The following is a 26,693-nucleotide window of genomic DNA, read 5'->3' as shown; positions in this document are numbered from 1 at the left end:
CCTAACATCGCCGACCCCTATGTTATATTTATTAACCCCTAATCTGCCCCCCACAACGTCGCCGACACCTACCTACACTTATTAACCCCTAATCTGCCGAGCGGACCTGAGCGCTACTATAATAAAGTTATTAACCCCTAATCCGCCTCACTAACCCTATCATAAATAGTATTAACCCCTAATCTGCCCTCCCTAACATCGCCGACACCTACCTTCAATTATTAACCCCTAATCTGCCGACCGGAGCTCACCGCTATTCTAATAAATGTATTAACCCCTAAAGCTAAGTCTAACCCTAACACTAACACCCCCCTAAGTTAAATATAATTTTTATCTAACGAAATAAATTAACTCTTATTAAATAAATAATTCCTATTTAAAGCTAAATACTTACCTGTAAAATAAATCCTAATATAGCTACAATATAAATTATAATTATATTATAGCTATTTTAGGATTAATATTTATTTTACAGGCAACTTTGTAATTATTTTAACCAGGTACAATAGCTATTAAATAGTTAAGAACTATTTAATAGTTACCTAGTTAAAATAATTACAAATTTACCTGTAAAATAAATCCTAACCTAAGATATAATTAAACCTAACACTACCCTATCAATAAAATAATTAAATAAACTACCTACAATTACCTACAATTAACCTAACACTACACTATCAATAAATTAATTAAACACAATTGCTACAAATAAATAAAATTAAATAAACTATCTAAAGTACAAAAAATAAAAAAGAACTAAGTTACAGAAAATAATAAAATATTTACAAACATAAGAAAAATATTACAACAATTTTAAACTAATTACACCTACTCTAAGCCCCCTAATAAAATAACAAAGCCCCCCAAAATAAAAAATTCCCTACCCTATTCTAAAATACAAATATTACAAGCTCTTTTACCTTACCAGCCCTGAACAGGGCCCTTTGCGGGGCATGCCCCAAGAATTTCAGCTCTTTTGCCTGTAAAAAAAAACATACAATACCCCCCCCCCAACATTACAACCCACCACCCACATACCCCTAATCTAACCCAAACCCCCCTTAAATAAACCTAACACTACCCCCCTGATGATCTTCCTACCTTGTCTTCACCATGCCAGGTTCACCGATCCGTCCTGGCTCCAAGATCTTCATCCAACCCAAGCGGGGGCTAGACATCCACTGAAGAAGTCCAGAAGAGGGTCCAAAGTCTTCCTCCTATCCGGCAAGAAGAGGACATCCGGACCGGCAAACATCTTCTCCAAGCGGCATCTTCTATCTTCTTCCATCCGATGACGACCGGCTCCATCTTGAAGACCTCCAGCGCGGATCCATCCTCTTCTTCCGACGACTAGACGACGAATGACGGTTCCTTTAAGGGACGTCATCCAAGATGGCGTCCCTCGAATTCCGATTGGCTGATAGGATTCTATCAGCCAATCGGAATTAAGGTAGGAATTTTCTGATTGGCTGATGGAATCAGCCAATCAGAATATAGTTCAATCCGATTGGCTGATCCAATCAGCCAATCAGATTGAGCTCGCATTCTATTGGCTGTTCCGATCAGCCAATAGAATGCGAGCTCAATCTGATTGGCTGATTGGATCAGCCAATCGGATTGAACTATATTCTGATTGGCTGATTCCATCAGCCAATCAGAAAATTCCTACCTTAATTCCGATTGGCTGATAGAATCCTATCAGCCAATCGGAATTCGAGGGACGCCATCTTGGATGACGTCCCTTAAAGGAACCGTCATTCGTCGTCTAGTCGTCGGAAGAAGAGGATGGATCCGCGCTGGAGGTCTTCAAGATGGAGCCGGTCGTCATCGGATGGAAGAAGATAGAAGATGCCGCTTGGAGAAGATGTTTGCCGGTCCGGATGTCCTCTTCTTGCCGGATAGGAGGAAGACTTTGGACCCTCTTCTGGACTTCTTCAGTGGATGTCTAGCCCCCGCTTGGGTTGGATGAAGATCTTGGAGCCAGGACGGATCGGTGAACCTGGCATGGTGAAGACAAGGTAGGAAGATCATCAGGGGGGTAGTGTTAGGTTTATTTAAGGGGGGTTTGGGTTAGATTAGGGGTATGTGGGTGGTGGGTTGTAATGTTGGGGGGGGGGTATTGTATGTTTTTTTTTACAGGCAAAAGAGCTGAAATTCTTGGGGCATGCCCCGCAAAGGGCCCTGTTCAGGGCTGGTAAGGTAAAAGAGCTTGTAATATTTGTATTTTAGAATAGGGTAGGGAATTTTTTATTTTGGGGGGCTTTGTTATTTTATTAGGGGGCTTAGAGTAGGTGTAATTAGTTTAAAATTGTTGTAATATTTTTCTTATGTTTGTAAATATTTTATTATTTTCTGTAACTTAGTTCTTTTTTATTTTTTGTACTTTAGATAGTTTATTTAATTTTATTTATTTGTAGCAATTGTGTTTAATTAATTTATTGATAGTGTAGTGTTAGGTTAATTGTAGGTAATTGTAGGTAGTTTATTTAATTATTTTATTGATAGGGTAGTGTTAGGTTTAATTATATCTTAGGTTAGGATTTATTTTGCAGGTAAATTTGTAATTATTTTAACTAGGTAACTATTAAATAGTTCTTAACTATTTAATAGCTATTGTACCTGGTTAAAATAATTACAAAGTTGCCTGTAAAATAAATATTAATCCTAAAATAGCTATAATATAATTATAATTTATATTGTAGCTATATTAGGATTTATTTTACAGGTAAGTATTTAGCTTTAAATAGGAATTATTTATTTAATAAGAGTTAATTTATTTCGTTAGATAAAAATTATATTTAACTTAGGGGGGTGTTAGTGTTAGGGTTAGACTTAGCTTTAGGGGTTAATACATTTATTAGAATAGCGGTGAGCTCCGGTCGGCAGATTAGGGGTTAATAATTGAAGGTAGGTGTCGGCGATGTTAGGGAGGGCAGATTAGGGGTTAATACTATTTATGATAGGGTTAGTGAGGCGGATTAGGGGTTAATAACTTTATTATAGTAGCGCTCAGGTCCGCTCGGCAGATTAGGGGTTAATTAGTGTAGGTAGGTGTCGGCGACGTTGTGGGGGGCAGATTAGGGGTTAATAAATATAACATAGGGGTCGGCGATGTTAGGGGTAGCAGATTAGGGGTACATAGGGATAACGTAGGTGGCGGCGATTTGCGGTCGGAAGATTAGGGGTTAATTATTTTAAGTAGCTTGCGGCGACGTTGTGGGGGGCAAGTTAGGGGTTAATAGATATAATACAGGGGTCGGCGGTGTTAGGGGCAGCAGATTAGGGGTACATAAGTATAACGTAGGTGGCGGTCGGCAGATTAGGGGTTAAAAATTTTAATCGAGTGGCGGCGATGTGGGGGGACCTCGGTTTAGGGGTACATAGGTAGTTTATGGGTGTTAGTGTACTTTAGGGTACAGTAGTTAAGAGCTTTATAAACCGGCGTTAGCCAGAAAGCTCTTAACTCCTGCTATTTTCAGGCGGCTGGAATCTTGTCGTTAGAGCTCTAACGCTCACTGCAGAAACGACTCTAAATACCAGCGTTAGAAAGATCCCATTGAAAAGATAGGCTACGCAAATGGCGTAGGGGGATCTGCGGTATGGAAAAGTCGCGGCTGAAAAGTGAGCGTTAGACCCTTTAATCACTGACTCCAAATACCAGCGGGCGCCCAAAACCAGCGTTAGGAGCCTCTAACGCTGGTTTTGACGGCTACCGCCGAACTCTAAATCTAGGCCTTAGTCTGAGAGTATAACATTTTATGCAGATGTAAAAATCTTAGATAAGATGCCTCCTTGCATCTGGAAAGTCCTTGCATAAAGGGGCAGTAAACTGGAATGTAGTATATATATAAAATGCATATCTGCCAAAAGGGCATCTACCATTTGTGTATTGAGGAGGAAACATTTCTGCATGGTTTTAAATATAGAATTTCTACAGCATTGTGAAATAATCATAAATACACTGCTGCTAAAAAAATGTGTTTTTATGGACCCCTAGCCCCACCATACAACTACTACCACACTGAAGTTACAATCCAAAATTGCACAAGAAATAATAAAACATTTGCTAAGTAAGTCCTACCTCCTCTTCAAATTAAAGTGATCTGCCGTCTGACTCAGGCACACACTGTACAAAGTGCCAAGTCTGTCTCACACTGAGCATAGTGGTTTAGTGCACACTAAGAAATCCTCTCAAATGCTAATACTTTACTCCTTGTAATAACATTTCCCATGCTCAATTAGCACTCTGCTGTAGTACCCACTGGTGGCTGCAAAAATGTAAAAAAAAAAATGTTTTTTTTTTTTTTTTTTAGTTCTTCCCTCATGGGTCCCCCCCTGGCTCATTGGGCCCCTGACAGGAGTCACCCCTGTCACCCCCTGATGGCGGCCCTGATCATGATTAATACATGATTAAGAGCCTATAGCAGGCTTGAAACATTGTATGTTTTTCTGAGGACCCCATGTAAGAAAATAAAGGTTTGTTTTAAATTTCTTGGAGGCTGGAATTTTTTTTCTTGTTTGGACTGTATCTTTGGACTTGGCAGGTCCTATATTCCGCGCCCCACAAGCCTGAATAGCAGTGTTCTGTTTTCCAAATCTTTTCTGTTACAAGAACTGCTAGTCCTCAGCATAAACTGCCATTGAGCCGTTCAGCAGCACTAATCACATGACCTACAGGAACTGTGCAACTAGCTCAGCTGAATGGCTCAGTCTCAGTTTTCACTCTGGACCAGCAGTGCTCTGCATCACATGAGTGATACTTTACATATGTGTTTAACTCTTTGCGGGTGTTAAACACTTAGGGCCAGATTACACATGGCAAGCTTAACATTTAACTTGGGTGGGTTATCACACACATTACAAGTTGAAAGTAAATTGTTTGAGAGCATGTTAAACCCGATACGCGCTAACTTTGGATATTGCAACTGCAGTAACTTATTTTCCCTCTAGACTTTAATAGTGCATGCTAAAGAAAAAAAAGCTAACATTTATCACTTGCACACTAACCCGACACCGCGTTAGGCCTACAGTACTAAACCCAAAGTTAGTTATAAGTATTTTACATTCTAATGTTCTTCACATAGAAGAACATCTTCTTATATATATATATATACTGTATATGGCACGCATTGTCTAGCTGTAAAAAAAAAACTGTCAATATGCATTGAGATAAAAGGTGGCTTAGCAATTAGCATATGAGCCTACCTCGGTTTAGCTATCAACAAGAATACCAAAAGAACAAAGCACATTTGGTAACAAAAGTCAATTGTAAAGTTGTTTAAAATTACATGTCCTATGTAAATTATGAAAGTTTAATTTTGACTAGACTGTCCCGTTATACAACAAATAAATATTGGTGTAAAGCTTTGTTGTTTTCCTAATAAAAAATAAAAAATAAAATATGATATGGCTTTAGAATACTATTTTAGTCACGCAGCAGCAACATATGATTTTAATTCATTTCTTTCACAATGAATTATTCACTTTCTAAATTGAATACAGCACATATAAATAGCATTATACAATTATGTTTACAAAACATGCCTTTCTTTCTGTATCATATGATCTGTGATTTGTAGATTAAACTAATATATATGTTACCTACAAGCACTCTAGTCTCATTGTGCTTTAGATACTAGCACACCTTCTTTGTAATGTACAATTAAACAACAAACATGTCATCAGTAATTATGATTTAAACACAATCCAGCCCAATAAGCAAAACATCTTACAGTGGTGCCATTGCATGGGGTGCTTATAGCATGAGTTTGTTTGTTCTTTACAAGGTTACCTTTAGCCTAATGGTATTTATAAACCCATCAGCTTCATTAGCACAGAGTATAAGTGACAGGTGCAGATACTGTATGTACCAGCAGCATTTCAGTACTGTGCAGGCCACATCACCATATAATATTAATCATTGGAACAATACATGCGGCAAACAATGAGGGATATAACTTTATGTAACAGTCGTAGAAGTACAGCTTATAGGACCACTAAACACAGTAGCTTTGCATAATAAATAAAATAGAGTGAATAGAGTCTCTATGTGAGGTGCGCAAAGTTCCAAACCATTCAAATAGTGATAGATTCCGGTGTCTTTCTCGGAGGAGCAGGCAGCACTCTTGAGCAATGCGGTTAGACAAACACCTGTATGAACAGAGAGAAAGAGAGGCGCCTCATGGGACAATATCGTGCCAGTGGAGAATATCAAAACAGTGTGACAGCGCGTAAGTAAATGTACTCACAAAAGTGGCGGCATATATGAATGCCTAGTAGAGCAGGACGGGACTTTCTGTCGCCCGACAGACAAACGCTCCAAAGCTTGGACGTGGGATCACGGAGTCCGTTAGCCAATCAGCGGCCACATACAGTCAGCGTCAGTAGTAGGAGCTCTGCTGCTATGAACACAGCAAGGGCATGTTTCTCTCTTTGAAGTTGACCTGAATTCAGAGCCCAGAGCGTTGCTACACAGTAACTGCTTGATCAGTGCAGGAGTTCTTTTATAACCGTCTGATAAAGAGCTCCTACTACTGACGCTGACTTTATGTGGCCGCTGATTGGCTAACGAACTCCGTGATCCCACGTCCAAGCTTTGGAGCTTTTGTCTGTCGGCGACAGAAAGTCCCGTCCTGCTCTACTAGGCATTCATATATGCTGCCACTTTTGTGAGTACATTTACTTACGTGCTGTCACACTGTTTTGATATTCTCCACTGGCACGATACTGTCCCATGAGGCGCCTCTCTTTCTCTCTGTTCATACAGGTGTTTAGCTTTGCATAATAAACAATTGCAGCATAACAAGACAATGCAACAGCACTTAGGGGCCGATTTAACAAGGGCCAAATGGCACCTGATACCCTGTTTCCGCGCGAGCCTTCAGGCTCGCGAGAAACAGAAGTTAAGAAGCAGCGGTATTAAGACTGCTGCTCCTTAACTCGTTCGCTGCCTCTGAGGTGGCGGACAGCAATCCGCATTTAGCGATGTCCGCCCGCCATTTGATAATTTGACCCCTGAGTCTGAACTTCAAATCAGTAGTAGATTTCTTTCTGACAAATTTCAATGTTATGTCTATTATGTTCTCTGTATCATGTGACAGCCATCAGCCAATCACAAATGCATATACGTATATTCAGTGTATTCTTGCATATGCTCAGTTGGAGCTGGTGACTCAAAAAGTGTAAATATAAAAAGACTGTGCACATTTTGTTAATGGAAGAAAATGGGAAAGTTGTTTAAAATTGCTGCTCTATCTGAATCATGAAAGTTTAATTTTGTGTGGAGTGTCCTGTCCTGTATTCCTCTAGCTGAAAGGTTTATTTTAATATCAAAGACAAACTCCTCAGAGCAGTGGTCCTATTTTGATGAATTGTCCATCTTAAAGGGCCATTAAATACAGTAGAATTGCATAACAAATATATTATAATAAGACAATACAACCAGATCTGTCTGATTTTCAAATGGGCTGTAGGCAGCATCCTTTTCTCTTACAAATTTCAAAGTTTCTTTCAATTTTTCTGCACCCCCCCCCCGTATCATGTTACAGCCATCAGCAAATTACACACTCATATTCATATAAATGAAACCCCAGACGAATGGCAATTAAGAGGAGGGGTTTAGTGACCTCACTTTGTGCACATGGGGGCATGTCCTAATGAGCTGTTGCTCATTCGAATCTGGAAGCGGGAGCAGATACCTGGAAGAAGAAAGGAAGTTGAAGCGTCAAACTTACCATGGAGGATTTGCAGGCGATTCTCGGGATGGTCCAGGAGCTGCTACGGTCCAGAGGCGTTGAGTGGATCCAGAGGCGGCTGGCAGGACGGAGAGGACGATGTAGCTGGAGGTGCAGTCACGGCGGGCGGCGGAGGCTTAGCCCATCAGTCGGGAGCAGACGTGATTCTTGGAGCCGGAGGCCAGAGAAGGTTCCTGGAGCAGGAGGGTGGTCCATCCAATGGGCGGTGCTGGACGGCACCGTGGCAGAACCGATGGAAGGAAGCAAAAGTCGGCGGGCCGAGACCGGTATCAGCTGCTTGCAGGACCTGGTGGCCGCGCCATTGGAGGCAGGCCGGGAAGGTACGTGCTGTTTCTTTTATGGGATAGAGGGGGGTCTGGAGCCCAACATGAGGGAGTTGAGGAGGCCATGGGGACAATGGAGGAGCCCCTAAAGAGGAAATGCAGGCGATAAATTTGGCGCCAAGTCAGGAACGGGATACGGCCTATTTAGGCCTTAATATTGAATCCTGTCAGAAGCAGGAGACAGCGTTGGGCCATTTGTTAACCAAGGTGGAGAGGAGGGACACGGATCATATAGCCTTGGATGAAGGGGAGAGGTTATTAACGAATAGTCTGGACAACTAGAAATACTAATTGTACAGAGAAATACATTAAGAATTGATAGAAAAGAATACCACAAAAGTAATAAATTTCAATCTCCAACTATTGGTGTGGATATAGGATTACTCTATACATTAAAATGTTCCATATCATTCATACTTTAAACCTTTATTCTTACAGCTAGGAACAAACATTCACACAGTAGTATCCAGAAAAAGTTAAAAACACTTAAACCCAGTTAAATAGGATTGATTAAGTAAGTAGCAAAATGTATATTTTGCCTAATGCCCACAAGAAAAATAATGTAAGATAAGCTAAGCCCTTACAATCCGAGGGCTGAATTACTTTTAAGTATTACTTCTTATAGTAAGTGGTTGGCACCAGGTATCAACATAAATTAGTAAAGATTAAGATTCTTTTTTAACATGGGTAAGCAATTAAAAGCGACAGACAGGAGAGACCAAGCTGCTCCTGCTGGACCCCTGATGCGCATTTCACAGAACGCTTCCTCAGAGGGGGTGCGGGCCGCTGCTACTCGGCGTTATTTATGAGGATATTTGTCCCACCTCTAGGTCCTAATTGGTTGTCCCTCTTGGTTTTAGTCGATCCGATTTGCTGCTGGATCTGTCCGTAAATAGGACAGGCTCTGACGTTTAGAGCTTAGCTACGTAGTGAGGGAGTGTCAGTTGGAGGGCGTGTGTACTTCAACCTATTAGCCAGTCACTGAATAATGAACTGGAGGTGTGTATGTTTCATGATAACGATTGGATGATCACTGTATGGTGTAAATAAAGTCTTGGATGTTATATGCTGCTTTATATCGTGGGGTAACAATGATCAGCATAAATCATTGTTTAATATTGAGGAAACTGAGATCATAGTTTTAAAAGCAGGAGGTTAAAGTGTCCTTCGTTAGAGGACATTAAGAAATACAGCATACAGTCTGATAGTTATAAATCAGCGTAGTAGATAAACTTGCAGCATGTGATCGGCTGCTAGAATATCATAACATATTGTAATATCTATATACCTGTATACTTTTTATAGTGAATCTATAAAATTTTGAAACTGATTCAGATGAACAGTGTTGATTTTCATTCTGTCAATGTGATGTGGAGCGCAATACGGTCTAGCTTTTAGCCAATCACAGTTATTTTGATCTAAGTATGTATATGATGCCTTCTGGTAGTTAAGTAATCAACCAAACAAATGGTCACAGTATTGAATCTTCTCTCTCGATTCTGTTATTAGAATACTGTTTATCAGGGGTCATTTTGGAATGACAACTATTCTTTGCGATGCAATATATTGTTAAATTACCAACGGCATGTAACTATTATGTCAAGACATCAGTTCGGGAAAAATCCCTTGTTTATACTGCATATATAGGTTGGGTTAGATGTAAGTAAACTTAGTATTGCCATATTTCATAGAATCGATTATAGTTTCTGTGCTTCTGGTATTGTGAGATGTAACATATAACAACTAGCTACAATTTTTAAATAATTCTGGATCATCCCTCGTTGCTCTAATAGGTTTAGAGGGTGCCTTATTGATATATTTGTGGAAAGTTATAGTGATGTAGTGTGGTGAGAGAATAAAAAATATACAATATATGGGGGAAATAGTGGGGAAGAAAACTCGACTCTTGAGAAAAATAAAAATCAAATCAAAATAGAAAGACTTAGGTGATCACTTTACTAGAATATTACCAAATGCAAATTACACGGATATATTAGTATATTTACACCAGAGAAATAAGTGTATATAATAATCTCAGCATACTGAGAATGCAAATTGTGTACGCGTGAATAGATTTAAAGGTAATTTAGTTGGAAATGTGCTTGTGAACTAATGCAAAATAGAAGAGTGAATGCGTGATTGGTTGATAAAAAATGTGGTGTATTAGTCTGGACCCGTTTTCGGCCTCCAGGAGAACTATTGGGACGGCTAGTCACCAGTTACCGGAGGTTTTTGGTTATAGGAGGGTTAGGCCTCAGGAAATTTTTACGCCAGATTTACCTCAGAGTGGCAGTTCATATGGGAAAGAGGTTGGAATATCTCACACTGAGATGAGGGATGTTAGTGCAGGATGTGCAGTAAGAGGAAAGGGTGTAAGGGAGGGCAGGTAGAAGGGGGAGCAGAGGCATTGGTAGCATGAGAAGTAGTAGGGCCAGGGAACACACGAGGGTTGCCAGTAGGCATTTGTCAGGAATTGCCATTCCACCTTTACTCTCCAAGTACCGTAACTCACAATACCTCCTTAAATTCTGATTCCCCCTAACTTATTTAAGCTGGCTTCTGACATCAGCCAGGTGCTTAGTGTTTGAGTTTTTCTACCTTGCTAAGCTTGTAACGTTCCTTGTGAAGTATCCTGAGCTAAATACTAGAGATATATACTAATTTGAAAATTTATCCAACTCTGCCTTTCTGACCATCGAGGTATTTCCCTGTCAGTTTTGACATAAGGCTACAACCTAACTTTGGATCTCTCACCACCTTGTAGAGGATTGTTATGTGCCTTCATACATCTAGCACCCAAGGAGATAAGACCGTATCCTTACCCGTTTAGATACTCGGTGAGTTAAACCGCAACTCTGACTGAGTCTCAGTGACGTCAGACGCCTCCACTGTTCAGAGCTGCAGACCTGTCAATCACCGACATCAGCTATTAACCGGGTGTGTCAGCGTTCCTCTGTGCTTGTGCTGCACCGCTCAGTCTATCTCACGGACTCTCCTTCTACAGCATTACCAATTGTGGGGATTAAAACAGTAAGGTGATTCCTTTAACTATCGGAACTGTAATATCATCTGTTTGTAGAGGCATTATAATTTACTACAGAATTAAGTTCTCATAAATCTATTCGCTCCTATTATATGCTGAATAGTTGTTTGTACATTTTTGGATTAACCTCTCTTCTGAGTGCATCATTATTAAATCACTTTGAGCCTCTGAGATTACCATCTCATATATGCTAATTAAGTGCTAAGTGATACAAACAATCAAATCCGTAGTTGCAGATCCATAGAAACATTCTGACAAATTATACAGTTCAGAACCCTTACAGCATTGTAATGTTTCTTTTTCCTCAGATGTGCAGCAATCAAATTTTCAAGTAGCAGAGAGGAGAGCTGACAATGTTATCCTCCTGCGCATGCTGACTGTGATTCACTATGGTTCGAAGATCACTATAGTGACTTTGCCGAAGAGGAGGATCCACAGCCTTCAGTTTCCGGACCTGTAACAATAGACAAGGTAGGGGATGTGGTTGCTTTAACGCAGCTACTACAGGCATTGGTTCCAGAAGGTCTAGATCCCCTGAGAGCAGAAGCTACAGGGACAAAGAAAGTGCAAATGGAAGGGACATGAGTCATGGCCCTGAGGCGGTACATCAGGAGAGCAGGAGTGAAGCTGTAGCTGGAAGGGAGGCCTCAAAGATTCCTGGTAATACAGGTGAGAGTATCAGTTCATGTTTAATATCTAAAGAGAGCGTTTCTGGGGATGTTAGATGTGAGTCTGTTTTGAAAGGTTTAAGGGAGCTGGTTGCTCAGCTGGAAAGTGGACATCAGAGTGGTGCTATTGGGGTCCTTCGGGTCCTGTAGGAGTGTGGGTCTCTCAGAGCGTGGTTTCAGGGGCGGGGACCTTGGAACGGTCCAGCTCGGTGCTGTCGGGTAATACAAGTGCTAGTGGTCCGGTGGTTAAGGTTTCTGAACATGCTTTTAGGCATCTGTGCCTATGCTCGGTCAGTCCCTTGGGAATCCATTTGTCTATGGAGTTTAAGGAAAAGATTTGGAGACGTGAGTTTGTGGAAATTTTTTCCCTACTGCCAGTAGATCCGTTTTTTGATATTAAAGAGGATTCTAAAGGTGATTTGGCTAAAAAAACAGGAAGATGAGCGTAGGAAAAGATTTAGAAAGTTACCTAAAACCCTGTCTAATTGGTCTAAAGCCTTTTGTATTTTGGCTAGCGCTGTGGAGGAAAAGAACCCGGAGTTGTGTTATTCCTTGTTTTGCTATTTAAATGAGGTGGCGGGTGCCTGCCGTACTTACGGTGGCCTCGCTTGGTGGAATTATGATGAACAGTCCCGTATGGCAGTTCGCCCAGAAGTGAGGTGGGATGATAGGGATATGGGGATATGGTTGGACTCCTTTGAGGTCCGGGGAGCACTTTTGCGGGTCAGGGATTGGGAGCAGTGGTCCCGCTCCTGAATCTTCAGCAGTGGCCCTTAGGAAAGGGCTCTGCTTTCAATTCAATGAGGGTGGGTGCAAGTTTGGCACAGCTTGTAAATACAAGCATGAATGTGTGGTGATAAATAACCACAGAATGTTCCTACTGTGGTGGTTCCAAGTGTTTCAAAAAGCAAAATCATTTGTTAAAGGGGATGGGGCTCTTTTGAGCCAAGTCGCCCGTGAGTAGAAAGTATGGCTCCATGGTTAAAGCTGTACGGTTAGCGTAGGGGTAAGGCTGAGGAAGCGGAGCTCCTTTTATTGGGCTTTAGTTCTGGTTTTCATATTCCTTTTATTGAGGGAATTGGGTGTTTTTTTGGGTAATTTGAAGTCGGTGGTAGACTTTCCGGGGGTGGTGGCAGCAAAAATCCGTAAAGAGGTCTCATTTGGGAAGGATGGCGGTCCCCTTTCGGGTCCCTCCTTTTGAGAATTTATGGGTGTCCCCATTGGGCGTGGTCCCCAAGAAGGTCCCAAATCAATTCAGATTAATCCATCATTTGTCGTTTCCTAAAGGGTCTTCGTTTAATTATGGGATTGATCCCTAAGTATCCGCGGTAAGATACACTTCATTTGATAAAGTGTTGGATTTAGTCAGAGAAGCTTTCCATGGTGCCTTGTTGGCTATATATTGAATCTGCTTTCAGGCTTCTTCCTGTTCATCCTTCCTGTCACCATTTGTTGGGGTGTTTTTTCAAAGGTTCCTTTTTTGTGGATTTATGCTTGCTGATGGACCGCTCCATTTCCTGTTCTTTCTTTGAGAAGTTCAGCTGTTTTGTGGAGTGGGTGGTCAAGCAGCTTTCTGGGCTGTCATCTGTCATCCGCTATTTGGATGATTTTTTATTTGTGGGACCGGCTGGTCAAGAAGTTTGCCAAGTCCTTATGGATTCCTTTTTCTCGGTGGCCAGGGACTTTGGCATTCCTGTTGCTGCTGATAAGACTGAGGGACCTTCTCCTGTCCTCAATTTTTTAGGCATATGTATTGATTCCATTCTGATGGAATGTAGATTGCCTGAGGATAAGATTGTGGATTTGGTCTGCACTATTGATTGTGCTCTGGTAAGGAAGAAATTGTCTTTTAGAGAAATTCAGTCTTTAGTTGGGAAGTTAAATTTCGCTTGTAAGATAATCCCAGTGGGCAGGATATTTTGTAGAAGATTGTCTTTGGCTACTGTTGGAATTATAGTTCCTCATTTTAGGATCCACTTGTCCTCAGATCTAAGGGTGGATTTGAAAGTTTGGAGAGCCTTCTTGGCGGATTTCAATGGAAGGTCTTTGATCCAGGCGGTAGAGGTCCCAAACCGGGAGCTTCATTTGTTTACCGATGCTGTAGGGGCTCATAGTTTTGGAGCTTTATTTGGTAGCAAGTGGTGTGCGGGCCCATGGCCTGAAGCTTGGTCTTTGGCTGGTCTTACAAAAAACCTAGTCTTTTTGGAATTATTTCCATTGGTGGTGGCTGTCAAAGTATGGGGTGATGAATTGGGAGACAGAAAAGTGGTTTTCCATTATTATTATTATCATTTATTTGTATAGCGCCGCCAAATTCCGTAGCGCTGGGTACAATGATAGGGGTATACAATGACAAAGATTTGTGATACAATACAAAACATAACAAGATTAAACAAATCTAGCACAGGAGGAAGAGGGCCCTGCTCCGGAGAGCTCACAGTCTATAGGTTTAGGGTGCAGAGACATAAGGTTGGGGTAGCTTGTTACATTGGTTGTATTTGCAGCAGTGAGTTAGGCAGTTCATGTACATGTATTAGCTTGGTTCGGATGCGGGAAAATTATGACAATATGGGGGTGCTTTTCACCATTGCCGTTCTAAGCCGGTTGTAGGTTTGCTCAGAATGTTTGTCTTTGAATGCTTGAAACACTATGTATATTTTAGGGCTGTTCACATTCCTGGGAAGGAGAATGTAGGGGCTGACGCTCTTTCTCGTTTTCAGTGGCAGCGGTTCTGGGATGCAGCACCCAAAGCGGGGAGGACCAGAACTCCTTGCCCGGACAAAATGTGGCATCTGAACTTCCTTGATTGTTGAGGTTGGCTAAGGGAGCTCTAGCTCCGGGTGCATGGAGGGCTTATGTGTCTGTTTGGGTTCAGTGGGGGATAGGTTAAATTCTGTGGATAATTCAGCTAACGATGTTAGCAATTTATTGGACTGGATTGAGGAATGGAAAAGATGGAAGTTGTCTCGAGCTATGGTGCAGCGTAAGATAGCGGCTTTGTCCTTTTTGTTTAAGTTTTTGGAGTGGGATGATTTGATAAAGATTTTTAGTATTTGCATGGCAGTTAAAAGTTTAGTCCGGGGTATGGGATCTGTGGATAAGAGACGCCCCTTGTTTTTTTCAGTTTTGAGAAGGTTAGTTCTAGCTCTTCGGAGTGTATGTTTTTCCTGGTTTGAGGTTTTGTTATTTTGTATGGCTTTCTTGTTAGCCTTCTTTGGAGAATTTAGAGTTTCTGAATTGGAAAGGTCAAACCGTATGGATAAGGGAGGTTTAAGGTAGGGCAAGCCATTGGTAAGGCCAGATTATTTCGCCCTCCTGATATCTTGGTAATTCATGCGGGGGATAATGATCTGGGTTTCATGGCCCAGAAGGAGTTAATTGATAAAATCAAATGGGATGTAGGTAGGTTAAAATAATTTTTTCCCCATCTGAAAGTGGTATGGTCAGATATTGAATGTCGGTTGTGTTGGAGATCGGCTTGGGATTCCAAATGGTTGGATTCTTCAAAGAGAAAGGATAATAGAATGGTCACTAGTTTCGTGGCTAAAATAGGTGGTTTTGGTATTCGTCATGGGGAGTTTGAGGGAGAGTCCGGTAAATGTTTTTTCCTGAAGGATGGGGTCCACCTCAATGAGATTGGTCTCCACCTTTTTAACTTTAATCTCAGCGAAGGGGTGAAAAAGCCTTAGCCCTGTGGGTTGGTGCTCAAAGGTAATTCAAGTAGTGGTGGGGTGCTAGACTAAAAGTTTAAGTAATTATTTGAGTGGGTACCTCCTCATGTATGGGGAGAGGTTATTGATGGGGGCGTGCCTGGTGGAGCGCCAGTGGAAGGCATGTGATGTGGATTGGGCAAGCACCTTTAAGTGAAGTATAATTGTTTAAAGTTTTAACTTCATTTAAATGTAATTTAATAAATGTGGGCTGCGACCTTTTTTCACCCACTTCTGTCTCTGTGTCTTTATTGTGAAATGTAATACAGAAATGTGGGGTCAATGAAACCCTGGACGAATGGCAATTAAGGGGAGGGGTTCAGTGACCTCACTTTGTGCACCTGGGGGCATGTCCTAATGAGCCGTTGCTCATTCGAATCTGGAAGCGGGAGCGGATACCTGGAAGAAGAAAGGAAGTTGCCCTCTCTCCCGCCCTCCCTTTCTTGGTTGTCGCAGCTGTTGCGGGGTGCTAGCCTTAAAAGTTTAAGTAATTATTTGAGCGGGTACCTCCTCATGTATGGGGAGAGGTTATTGATTGGGGCGTGCCTGGTGGAGCGCCATTGGAAGGCACGTGATGTGGATTGGGCAAGCACCTTGAAGTGAAGTATAGTTGTTTAAAGTTTTAACTTCATTTAAATTTAATTTAATAAATGTGGGCTGTGGCCTTTTTCACCCACTTCTGTCTCTGTGTCTTTATTGTGAAATTGAATGCAGAAATGTGGGGTCAATGTAAATTGGGAAGTTTTATCTAATCATATACTCTACTTGAATCATGAACGTTAATTCTTAAGTATCCCTTTAAAATATGTCCTCTTCCAGCTAAATATATTATAAAACATCTCGTTTGCAAGAGAGAGATTTTGCAACTCAAGAAAAGGGTTTCTTCTTAGTATAGTTATCTTGAGATCTTGAAAGTAGAAGTTGGAGAGTGTAAACATCAGTTAAAGTTTATGGATACTGGAGTTTTGCCTGGTTTATTGATGCTTAAGTATAAACTGTAAACCTTGAATTAAAAACTATGTCAACACTGTTTGCGCTTGCTGTTTTTCTTTCCATTAATCTTCATTATGGATTGTGGCTTTTTGCTCAAGAACAACAGCAACAACATATGTTTTGTGTGTATTTTTAAAATGATCTCCGTTATGGCCACATGTAGTTAAATTGAATCGAGAGATTAATTCACCTGAATTGAGGCAGAGCAATACTGAGATGCTGGGCTATTGGGGTGTGTAGATAACTCAAGATCAGGGACATACATGTGAGGTAGTTTATCTCTGCCAGTTACAATCTTTAATGAGTGAAAATAATCACTTTTCTTATATTTAAGGGACATTAATTAGTAATAATTAAATACTCTAATTGCACTATTGCTTGACAAAACAAAGTGATTTAACCCCCAGTGTGATTAAAAATATAGTTAAAGTAAATTCCTGGGTGGTAATACACTACTGGTCTGGAGCTAAACATGGCTTGTGATTGGCTGCTATGCACATCTGTCACTCCTGATTGGCACAGAAGATGTGTTCAGCTCCAAGTCCATAGTGCATTGTTTGTCTGGAGCTGAAGTAACAATGGCCTAGATTACGATTTGTGCGTTAGGGTTAAAAAGCAGCGTTAAGAGGTCCTAACGCTGCTTTTTTAACGCCTGCTGGTATTACGAGTCTTGCAGGTACAGGTGTACCGCTCACTTTTTTGGCCAGACTCGGAGATACCGCAAATCCACTTAGGTCAATTGTGTATCCTATATTTTCAATGGGACTTGCATAGCACTGGTATTAGGAGCCTGGTACCGCATTTAAAAGTCAGTAGTTAAGAATTTTACACTACAACGCCGTAGCATAAAACTCTTAACTAAAGTGCGAAAAAGTACACTAACACCCGTAAACTACCTATTAACCCCTAAACCGAGGCCCCCCCCACATCACAAACACTAAAATATTTTAACCCCTAATCTGCCGAACCAGACGTCTCCACCACTATAATAAACATATTAACCCCTAAACCGCCGCACTCCCGCATCGCAAACTCTAGTTAAATATTATTAACCCCTAATCTGCCATCCCTAACATCGCCGCCACCTACCTACATTTATTAACCCCTAATCTGCTGCCCCCAACGTCGCTGCCACTATATTAAATGTATTAACCCCTAAACCTAAGTCTAACCCTAACCCTAACCCCCCCTAACTTAAATATAATTACAATAAATCTAAATAAAATTACTATCATAATCTAAATAATTTCTATTTAAAACTAAATACTTACCTATAAAATAAACCCTAAACTAGCTACAATATAACTAATAGTTTCAGCTTAGGGTTTATTTTTATTTTACAGGCAGCTTTTTATTTATTTTAACTAGGTAGAATAGTTATTAAATAGTTATTAACTATTTAATAACTACCTAGTTAAAATAAAGACAAATTTACATTTAACATAAAACCTAACCTAAGTTACACTAACACCTAACACTACGCTATAATTAAATAAATTAACTAAATTAAATACAATTAATTACAATTAAATAAAATTATCTAAGTATGAAAAAACCCACTAAATTACAGAAAATAATAAAGAAATTACAAGATTTTTAAACTAATTACACCTACTCTAATCCCCCTAACAAAATAAAAAGCCCCCCAAAATAAAAAAGCCCTACCCTACACTAAATTACAAATAGCCCTTAAAATGACCTTTTGCAGGGCATTGCCCCAAAGTAATCAGCTCTTTTACCTGTAAAAAAAAAAGTACAAATACCCCCCAACATTAAAACTACCACCCACACAACCAACCCTACTCTAAAACCCACCCAATCCCCCCTTAAAAAAACCTAACACTAACCCCTTGAAGATCACCTTACCAGGAGACGTCTTCACCCAACCGGGCAGAAGTGGTCCTCCAGACGGGCAGAAGTCTTCATCCAAATGGGCAGAAGTGGTCCTCCAGATGGGCAGAAGTCTTCATCCAAACGGCATCTTCTATCTTCATCCATCCGGCGCGGTGCATGTCCATCTCCAAGACATCCGACGCGGAGTATCCTCTTCTGTCCACGGCCGATGACTGAATGAAGGTTCCTTTAAATGACGTCATCCAAGATGGCGTCCCTTCAATTCTGATTGGCTGAATTCTATCAGCCAATCGGAATTAAGGTAGAAAAAATCCTATTGGCTGATGCAATCAGCCAATAGGATTGAACTTCAATCCTATTGGCTGATCCAATCAGCCGATAGGATTGAGCTGGCATTCTATTGGCTGTTCCAATCAGCCAATAGAATGCCAGTTCAATCCTATTGGCTGATTGCATCAGCCAATAGGATTTTTTCTACCTTAATTCCGATTGGCTGATAGAATTCGATCAGCCAATCGTTATTGAAGGGACGCCATCTTGGATGACGTCATTTAAAGGAACCTTCATTCAGTCATCGGCCGTGGACAGAAGAGGATGCTCCACGTCAGATGTCTTGAAGATGGACCCACTCCGCGCCGGATGGATGAAGATAGAAGATGCAGTCTGGATGAAGATTTCTGCCCATCTGGAGTTAGGGGGTGTTAGGGTTAGAGTTAGACTTAGGTTTAGGGGTTAATAACTTTATTAAAGTGGCGGTGACATTGGAGGCGGCAGATTAGGGGTTAATAAATGTAGGTAGGTTGTGGCGACATAGGGTGCGGCAGATTACGGGTTAATAAATAAAATGTAGGTGTCTGTGATGTTGGGGGCGGCAGGTTAGGGGTTCATAAGTATAATGTAGGTGGCAGCGGTGTCCGGAGCGGCAGATTAGGGGTTAATAATATAATGCAGATGTCGGTGATGTCGGGGGTGGCAGATTAGGGATTAATAAGTGTAAGATTAGGGGTGTTTAGACTCATGTTAGGGTTCATGTTAGTGTGTTAGGTGAAGACATAAATGTATTTTCCCCATAGGAATCAATGGAGCTGCGTTAGGAGCTTTACGCTGCTTTTTTGCTGGTGTTAGGTTTTTTTTTCAGCCGGCTCTCCCCCATTGATTCCTATGGGGAAATCATGCACAAGCACCTTTTACCAGCTCACTGCTAACGTAAGCAGCGCTGGTATTGAGGTGAGATGTGGAGCAAAATTTTGCTCTACGCTCACTTTTTTGCGGCTAGCGCCGGGTTTGTAAAAGCCCGTAATACCAGCGCCGTGTAAGTGAGCGGTGAGCATAAACTGCTCGTTAGAACCGCACAGCCTCTAACGCAAAACTCATAATCTAGGCGAATGTATTTAAACCCCTTTGTGGGTTAAAGGGACCTAATACTCATATGCTAAATCACTTGAAAGTGATGCACGATAACTGTAAAAAGCTGACAGGAAAATATCATCTTTTAATCTCTATGTAAAAAAGATATTTTATCTCGCAATTTCCTCAGGTCCACAGAGATGCTGTCCATCTGCAGGTAAAAAAAAAAAAAAAACAGCAGTCAATCAGCATCAGAAGTGCTGAGATCATAAACTTTTTTACTGTGATCTCATGAGATTTCACTGAACTCTCATGAGATTTCATAGTAAACTTCCTTAAACTGAATAGGGAAATAACATAAGTGTGCATGAGGCTCACTCCATTGCAGGTCCCAGGACAGACATACTGATTTGCTGTGAGATGTTCAGGTGATATTTTCTAGTCAGCTTTTTACAGCTATGCTGCATCACTTTCAAGTGTTTCAACATTTGGGTATCATGCCCTTTAAGCAAATAGTTCAGCTCAAACAATAGTGCACTTATAAAATGTTCTAGCACATTGGAGTATTTCATTATTGGTCCTTTATGTCTCTTTATATTAAACAGCAGGGTTTACATTAACATTCACATTCATATTTCAGTTGTATATTTAATTATTTTGTGAGTTCAAATAGCTCCTTTATAAAGCTGTTCATGCAGATAGAGTGCCCTTGGGATGCAGGTTTGCTCATGCAATTATAAGGTAAGAAGCAGCAGCTTCCTAACTACAGACCTAAAACAACGCAGACTCATTGACAAGCCTGCTTTAATGCAATTGGTTGTGTGAGTGTGGGGTTCCCAAGCAATTGTGCAATTTAAAATTCCAGAAATGGATGCTGCCTCACTCACAGCAAACAGGTGAGGACAGGTTTCCTGCTTAGGAACATTATCTTCCTGCACATTAATATTCAGGGTCCTAAGTCTCTATTTTTGTCATTATATGTAGATATAATTTAAAAGGAGAAATAAGGGGGGGGGAATAGAAAAGTGCAGGGTTATGCTTTGCTTTGTTTTTTTTTCACAATTAAGTGTTCCATTTAAAAATAATAATGTCCTTTTTAACATTAAAAAAAATATATTGTTTACTATCTCAGCTGTACTTATCTATAAAAGCAGTCATCTTGGCTCTAAAAGCTTTCTACTGGGAAAGGTTTACTTATCAAAAAATGTTCCCTGTGTTTTAGCTAATAATAATGAATCACCTTGGCATTATGTTTATAATAACTGTGAGATTGTAACATATAATTTTCAGCTTACCACACAAAAGTGGATTATTTAACTTTCTCAACATGCCCACACTGATGCTGAGATCAAATTTCAGTAATATATTGTTTTTTTCCCTTTATTTCCTTTATCTCCAAGGATATTCATGATTAACATAAATAAAACACTTTTTTTCCAAGATTATATGTTTGAGCTAAATAATTATATTAATCAATGTAAAAATAAAATCAATTGTGAAATTGTGTAAAAGGGTTTTTACTAAAAGAACTATGTGAACAACAAATTGTTACCTTTCATATATATAAAAAATAATTATTGTGTGTGAGAATATATTTCGAATTAAAATATAATTATTTTCGTTACTAGATAGGCTAAAATAAACTTTTTTCATGTATAAATGTTCTAATAAAATATACAATAAGATAAGTTTCTACTTACACCTAAAGGCAGATTACCCTATTGTTGGCTTGCTAAATTAAGTAGGGTTGTGCAAATGTTTTGGTGCATTTCATAAAATTAGGAATGTTGACCAAATTCACTTTTTCTAAACTTATAAATGTTTGCCAGGCATTTGGTATTCATTTTTTCCAAAAAGATTAATGTAACATTTGAAAAATCTAATGAAACATTGAAATATCAATTAGAGCATGTCAATATTTAAACATTAACAGACAGAGGTTGATTCTCATATAATTCAATGTAAGGTTAGATGAATTAATACTCAAATGTAGGGGTTGATCTCTATCTATTTGTGATTTGCTTCAGAAATTTTTTTTTTTGCTTTTTGGCTGAATTGTGAGCCAAGTTTCTCAAGTGATAATAATGCTGTCTTGTATTGTTTGCTAAAAATCCACTGCTACCATTTAGTTTTCAACCAAAAAGCTCCTGAAAAAGACTTTTCATTTGTTAACTGCCTGTTTTCGAAATAGAAACTGTCAGGTCTCCCCAAACTAACCTTTAGAGGTGTGAATTGGCTTCTGTATTAGTCAAAGTATTACTTTATTCATGTAACCCCTTTGTTCACCCTGCAAGGAAAATACTCATTTGCATGTGTGACATTCACCTATTGTCCTCACTATATATTCTCACAACTCAGTATCCATGATGGACATACTTCTATAGTCACTTCAGGTCCCATACACCTACAATAGTGCACATCCCATCTAAATCATGATTAAGTGACCTCCTTTCAATAGTCAATTTTAATACTCTATTTGACATCCACAACAGTGTGAGTGTAAATTAAAATTGAATATAAAATATTAAATATATAAACATGCCATGTGTAGATGTTGTGTCCTGAAGTGAGTTTTCTTGCAGATTCCTTAAGCTGTACATGAGATCACGTAGTCAACCCACCTACATATGACCCTATACATATGTAAATGTATGCATTGTTGATTGTATACAGCCTCTCCATATATGGATGAATGGAGGTTTAAGGAATCAATATCATGTATGTTAATAAACCTCTAGAATGTCTTCAGTAGCCATTTCAGTGTGTTTAACATATGTGCAAGCAATAATATTAATTGAAACAAACAGTTTGAATTGAATATGTCCTGCCTGTAGACCTTGTGAAAAGAAATATGTTTTGCTTAGGTCAATACAGATAGTTGTGCATTTGCATTTCTAAATCTATTAATATAAATAGTTAAACTAAAGTCTAAGTATATTAAAGAATGCACCTACACATAAAAGAGGTAATCAAAGCCTTATATATTATATCGAAGATATTTAAAAAGTAACTGTTATTATTTAAAATAGAGAGAGCAAGTGAATTGTCTGCTGCCCTGCTGGAATTAAAAACACCACACCATTTGAAACTATAACGTTAGTTGGTAACTTAAGAACAATGCTTTTTTCTAGATTGAATAAAATAATGTATCTTTAGGGAAAACTAGTGAGGGTTGTCTATGATTAGTGTCTGTTACATTATTAGTGATTGCAACCACCTGCAAAGAGTGATTACTTGTGTTAAATTCAAAGGATTGCTATCCTTGAGTTGCTTTCATTTCCACCATTATGGGTAATTGCGGCTAAGCAGATGATAACTGATTCATTAAATTATACTTTGCTAACTAGGATAAACCCTCCCTCCATCGGTTATGTTTATTATACAAATATTTATGAGTAATTTATGTATAAAAAAGAGAGGTGATAGTAAGGGCGCTCAAAGCTTAAGATATCTCTAAAAATTATATAAATGGGTTATCCACATGTATACATAATATATAGAAAACTGTTAATGAAGAGTACATAGAGTAATATATATAAAATATTTATTGACTAAGAAACAATTTCGGCTAAAATTAGGGACGTCTCCCTTAAAGCATTCATTTGTAAGAGCATATAGATTAAAATCTAAAAATTCATTAATGTATAGATAAATTCCGCAAGGTGATAGTAACACAAAAGAATGTTATAAAACACCGAAAAATTCCGCAAGGTGATAGTAACACAAAAGAATGTTATAAAACACAGAAAAATTCCGCAAGGTGATAGTAACACAAAAGAATGTTATAAAACACAGAAAAATTCTGCAAGTGATAGTAACACAAAAGATTGTTATAAAAACACAGAAAATTTTCTGCACAGCATAAAACACAGAGGCCTAGATTTGGAGTTTTGTCGGTAACGACCCGAAAAACTAACGCCGGCTTTTTTCTGGCCGCACCATAAAAATAACTCTGGTATCGAGAGTCCACATAAAGGCTGCGTTAGGCTCTAAAAAAGGAGCGTAGAGCATTTTTAACGCAGCTTCAACTCTCGATACCAGAGTTGCTTACGGACGCGGCCAGCCTCAAAAACGTGCTCGTGCACGATTCCCCCATAGGAAACAATGGGGCTGTTTGAGCTGAAAAAAAAACAAACACCTGCAAAAAAGCCGCGTTCAGCTCCTAACGCAGCCCCATTGTTTGCTATGCGGTAACCCTTCCTACGTCTGCACTTAACACTCTAACATGTACCCCGAGTCTAAACACCCCTAACCTTACACTTATTAACCCCTAATATGCCACCCCCGCTATCGCTGACCACTGCATATTATTATTAACCCCTAATCTGCCGCTCCGTAAACCCCCGCTACTTACATTATCCCTATGTACCCCTAATCTGCTGCCCCTAACACCGCCGACCCCTATATTATATTTATTAACCCCTAATCTGCCCCCCACAACGTCGCCTCCACCTGCCTACACTTATTAACCCCTGATCTGCCGACCGGACCTGAGCGCTACTATAATAAAGTTATTAACCCCTAACCCGCCTCACTAACCCTATCATAAATAGTATTAACCCCTAATCTGCCCTCCCTAACATCGCCGACACCTAACTTCAATTATTAACCCCTAATCTGCCGACCGAATCTCGCCGCTATTCTAATAAATGTATTAACCCCTAAAGCTAAGTCTAACCCTAATACTAACACCCCCCTAAGTTAAATATAATTTAAATCTAACGAAATTAATTAACTCTTATTAAATAAATTATTCCTATTTAAAGCTAAATACTTACCTGTAAAATAAATCCTAATATAGCTACAATATAAATTATAATTATATTAGAGCTATTTTAGGATTTATATTTATTTTACAGGTAACTTTGTATTTATTTTAACCAGGTACAATAGCTATTAAATAGTTAAGAACTATTTAATAGCTAAAATAGTTAAAATAATTACAAATTTACCTGTAAAAGAAATCCTAACCTAAGTTACAAATAAACCTAACACTAGACTATCAATAAATTAATTAAATAAACTACCTACAATTACCTACAATTAACCTAACACTACACTATCAATAAATTAATTAAATACAATTGCTACAAATAAATACAATTAAATAAACTAGCTAAAGTACAAAAAATAAAAAAGAACTAAGTTACAAAAAATAAAAAAATATTTACAAACATAAGAAAAATATTACAACAATTTTAAACTAATTACACCTACTCTAAGCCCCCTAATAAAATAACAAAGCCCCCCAAAATAAAAAAATGCCCTACCCTATTCTAAATTACTAAAGTTCAAAGCTCTTTTACCTTACCAGCCCTGAACAGGGCCCTTTGTGGGGCATGCCCCAAGAAATTCAGCTCTTTTGCCTGTAAAAAAAAACATACAATACCCCCCCCCCCCCAACATTACAACCCACCACCCACATATCCCTAATCTAACCCAAACCCCCCTTAAATAAACCTAACACTAAGCCCCTGAAGATCATCCTACCTTGTCTTCACCATACCAGGTTCACCGATCGGTCCAGAAGAGCTCCTCCGATGTCCTGATCCAAGCCCAAGCGGGGGGCTGAAGAGGTCCATGATCCGGCTGAAGTCTTCATCCAAGCGGGCCAGAAGAGGTCTTCCATCCGATTGAAGTCTTCATCCAAGCGGCATCCATCCGGAGCGAAGCGGCAGCATCCTGAAGACCTCCACCGCGTAACATCCATCCTGGCCGACGACTGAACGACGAATGACGGTTCCTTTAAATGACGTCACCCAAGATGGTGTCCCTCGAATTCCGATTGGCTGATAGGATTCTATCAGCCAATCGGAATTAAGGTAGGAAAATTCTGATGCTGAGAAACAAACTCAGTAAGAGATGTACCACTAGCATTGAAGAATGTACAAGTGCTCCTGGGCACTCCGTCATTGCATGTGATGTAATGCCATCATATACAGTGAGACAGCATGATAGCATAATGTGATACTTCTCTCAACACCTTTTCTATGCACCCCACCCACCTTAAGTGTAAATACACATCACCTAAAACATGCCCCACATAATCCCATTATAACAAATCTCCCCTTTACTGCTCAAGACACAATCCACCCACATTTCACTCCCCTCCCTTAATACTAATGTCCCCTTTCTACATAAACATCTAAACCAGCACTACAAAACTACAACTAACAGTACAGAATCCATCATCACAATTCTTAACTATCTTAACACTGTAAATTTAAAAATTAAAAAAAAAAAACATGCCCAAGTTTGAAAAAAAAAAAAAAAAAAAGCTTTACAAGTTCCAAAAATGAAGTCCAGCTGATCTTTTTTCTTTCCTATATTTTTTAAGCATTCAAATTGTGATTGGTTGGGTCAATTACATATTAAACCTTCCCTCCCATAATCAATGACCGTTCTTATGTTGCTATTGATTTAATTATTTTTTTATATTTAACAATCTTCTCTTACTGGTTAATAATAAAAATTAAAATGAAATCAGCTTTGGCTTAATGGAAGGGATTTATACTAAATCAGGTAGAAAATAACATTGTTTCCCTTAATATCTTTGTAAGCTTAAAAGCATGGTAAACAAATTGATTAAATAAGCTATAGAACCAGTTTAGTTGTTTTGTTTTTGTTTTTTTAAATGTTTTCGAAAGCCGTGAAATGAGAGGTAATCAGATGTATATATGTTTTTAATGAGTGTAGATACATTTTCAGATATTTGGGGGAGTGGAGTACTTGTAAGAAATAAGTAAAAATTTACTTTATTGGACTGACAACATGCCTGCTACAAGAAGATAATGAGAACAGGACTTAAAATACTGTTCACCTTGAGGTTTGAAGTAATTGACCCCCTTTGTGGCTGAGACAAAATGAAACTATTTCTGATTGTCTCAGTTTGTGTTCTCTCTATTTCTCAATATACAAAGTATATTTCAGTTTCTTTGGAGGACACAATAGCATTCATTTTACTAACAAAGTTTCGGATATTGTTTTAGAGGATTTAAGAG

At 39.3% G+C, this 26,693-nt stretch overlaps 1 protein-coding gene across 1 annotated transcript in view; it reads left to right on the top strand.

Moving 5' to 3' along the window:
* Nucleotides 1-26,693, top strand: part of LOC128646969 (transmembrane protein 132D-like) — a gene marked incomplete at its 5' end in the record, with an annotated part of 1,609,960 nt that overhangs the window by 930,308 nt on the left and 652,959 nt on the right.

Source organism: Bombina bombina, chromosome 2 (genome assembly GCF_027579735.1).
Source record: "Bombina bombina isolate aBomBom1 chromosome 2, aBomBom1.pri, whole genome shotgun sequence".
NCBI classification, from domain to species: domain Eukaryota; kingdom Metazoa; phylum Chordata; class Amphibia; order Anura; family Bombinatoridae; genus Bombina; species Bombina bombina.
The sequence above is the reverse complement of the archived record's forward strand: the minus strand, read 5'-3'. Positions and strand labels throughout refer to the sequence as shown.